General features: G+C 38.8%; 1 pseudogene; it reads right to left on the bottom strand.

Annotated features, from left to right (window-relative positions):
* Window positions 1-428: 428 nt before the first annotated feature.
* LOC123388468 lies at window positions 429-1357 on the bottom strand (annotated as a pseudogene).
* Between the last annotated feature and the right edge of the window lie 2081 nt (window positions 1358-3438).

Genomic DNA, 3438 nt, shown 5'->3' with positions numbered 1-3438 from the left:
TTTTTGGAGAGGGCTGTGCTATGATTAGGCATGTGTTTTAGAAAGACATTTCTAGCATTCCTCAAACCCATTCAACCACATCTGCCACTAGTGGGAAACTTTAGCATGCAGATTGCAATCTGAACTCTCTTCTTTGATTCTTAAAATGTTAGAGATCATTTAGTCCAGCTCCCCAAAGAAAGCTATATATCTTCTACAACATCTCAAATAATAAATGCTCTGGGAACACAGTGTCAGAAGTAAAATAAATATCATCTTTACACGAAATTGTTTTTAAAGATTTTATTTATTTATTTGACAGAGCGAGCACAAGCAGGGGGAGTGGCAGAGGGAGAATCAGGCTCCCTACTGAGTAGAGAGTCCTATGCAGGACTTGTTTCCATGACCCTGAGATCATGGCCTGAGCCAAGTGAATCACCCTGATGCCCCTACCGGAATTTTGAATGTGCCATTTTAGACCACACCTTCCCCATGGCGATTTTCATCTCCATGTTTCTCAGGGTGTAGATGAGAGGATTCAGCATGGGAGCAATCACAGTGTAAAACACAGAGAGTTCCTTATCCTTGTTCTCACTCCCGGCAGGTAGAACATAAATATAGATACAGGGCACAAAGAATAAGATGACAACCATTACATGAGAGCTGCAGGTTGAAAGAGCTTTGCGTCTCCCTACAGAGGAGTGTGCCCTAAGATTATATAATATGAGAATGTAAGAAGCCACCAGGACGAGAAAGACAGCAACCACCACCATTCCTGAGTTAGCAATCACTAAGATACTAACAATATGAATGTCTTGGCACGCCAGTTTTAAAAGAGGCTTCACATCACATATGTAGTGATCGATCTGATTAGGACCACAGAAAGGTAAATTGAGTACCGTGAGCAATAGAGCTCCAGAGTGCCAAAACCCCACACCCCAGGCCATGAAGACCAACGTGTTACACCTCCTCCGGTTCATGAGGACCATGTAGTGCAGGGGCTTGGCAATGGCAACGTAGCGGTCTAAAGCCATGGACACCAAGATGAATATCTCCACGCCCCCCAGCAAGTGGACAGTGAAGAGCTGGTCATACAGTCGTTATAGGATATGATCTTTCTTTCTGCGATGAAGTCCCTGATTAGCCTGGGGACCACCGTGGAGGTGTAGCCGAGATCCATGAGGGAAAGGTGACAGAGAAAATAGTACATTGGTTGTTCGATTAGATGGCTGCAGGTGATCGTGAGTAAGATGAGAAAATTTCCCATTAAGATTACCAAATAACAAAGCAGGAAGAAGAAAAAGAACAGTAGCTCCATTTGCTTATTTCCCCATGGACCCATGAAGACAAATTCTGTGACATTGTTCTGATTTTCCATGAGGTTGAGGATATTCCAGAGACACAACAGAAAATTAAGTTATCTGAAATAATACAGAACATATGACATCGTTAATAGCCCTTTTCCCGTTTTGTAATATTTACAAATTGGAAAAAGAAAAGATGTAGGTTATAGAGACTTTGTTACAATCTTTAAAATCCTTTCAAATCAGGGGTGCCTCCATGGCTTAGTCTTTTAGCAACTGCCTTCAGCTCAGGTCATGTTTACAGTGTCCTGGGATCAAGCCCCATATCAGCCTCCCCACTCAGTGGGAAGCCTGCCTCTCCCTCTCACTTCCCCTGCTTGTGTTCCCTCTCCAGCTATGTATCTCTCTGTCAAATAAATAAAATCTTAAAAAAAAAAATCCTTTACGATCGAAGGCATCATTATATTTTAAATTATATTTAATGAAAGCATATTTTATGTTGGAAACTATTATAAACATTTTATATGCATTTAACTTACAGCAACCGAATGGTTACTGTTCTGATACTCATTTTACATATGGGGAAACAGAAAAATAGATTGCTTCAGTTAATTACACGAAATCATTAAGGTATTAAGTAGCAACCGAAGATACGCTATTTCCATTCTCTTAACATTGATGCCACATTACCTACTGAACAATGGACTTGCAGCTGTTTTCCACCATCTTAGAAGATATGGGTCTTACTCCATCTCTGCCTACCATTAACTACCTATATGACTTTAAACAAGTCCCATCCCTTCTCTATGGTACATATCATTTATTTGTGTTTGTTGCATGTGGTTGTCATATTTCTTTTATATTTCATTTTTTAAAATTTCTTTTCAGTGTTCCATAATTCATTGTTTATGCACCACACTCAGTGCTCCATGCAATACATGCCTCCATAATACCCACCAATTCTAGTTGATTGACATATATGATAAAAATGCAATACATGCCTCCATAATACCCACCAATTCTAGTTGATTGACATATATGATAAAAATGCAATACATGCCTCCATAATACCCACCAATTCTAGTTGATTGACATATATGATAAAATACAGAATCTAGTGATTCATTACTTATCATACAACATTCAGTGCTCATCACTAGTGTGCTCCTTAATACTAATTACCCATCCATCTAGATCATCTCCCTCCAACTTCCCTCCATCAGCCCTCATTTTGTTCTCAGTAGGAAAAAGTCTCTTATGGCTTGCTTCCCTCTCTCTCTTTTTTTCCCTTCCCATATGTTCATCTGTTTTGTTTCTTAAATTCCACAAAGGAGTGAGATCATATGGCATTTGTCTTTTTCTGGCTGACTTATTTCACTTACCATAATACACTCTAGCTTCATCCACATTGTTACAAATGGCAAGATTTCATTATTTCTAATGACTAATATTCCACTGTACATACAAGCCACATCTTTTTTATCTATTCATCAGTTAATGGACATTTGGGAATTTATATATAATGTCCCAATCACACAAAATGTTCCATATATCCAGGAGAACTACAGGTATATTCTTGAAATAAGGACAGAATCAAGGCTCTGAATCATAGCAAAGATTGGTTGATTATTAGTTGATAATAATTTCAGTGAGTCCTCTTCTGACAGGTTTGGTGAAGATTCAGAACATGGAGAGACAGGGAAAAAGGAGCTGGGACACAATCTGGAATCTGAATATAAGTTCCCCAGTCTGTTATAGCAGTTTATTATTATATACAAGCTTTCCCCTTTTTCTAATCATTTTAAAGACACATTTTGAGGTTGCTGTTTAAAATGCTAGAAGCACTGTGGAGAGCTAGTTATCTTCTATTGATATATTGAAGAACCCAAGGCAATTAAAGAATGTGCTGCATGTTTAACCATGCAGTTAAGCAGCATAGCCACCTAGAAGCAATAGACCTTGGAGCAGAGAGTGACTATGTTGAGCCATCACCTTTTACCTGTAACCAAATGTCTGCCACAGCGGACATAATTTGCCTAAAAGTCTTAAAGTCAATGAATTATTTTAATGGTGCCACTGAAGGCACAGTATGATGTAATGGACAGATTTCTAGTCTAATGATCATGAAGGTGAGTGTCCAAGCTCCTATGTCTTG

Source organism: Mustela putorius, unplaced genomic scaffold (assembly GCF_011764305.1).
Source record: "Mustela putorius furo isolate JIRA1106 unplaced genomic scaffold, ASM1176430v1.1 tig00000127_pilon_pilon_pilon, whole genome shotgun sequence".
Classification (NCBI taxonomy): Eukaryota; Metazoa; Chordata; class Mammalia; order Carnivora; family Mustelidae; genus Mustela; species Mustela putorius.
Note: the sequence above shows the minus strand (reverse complement) of the source record. Positions and strands in the feature narration are given on the sequence as shown.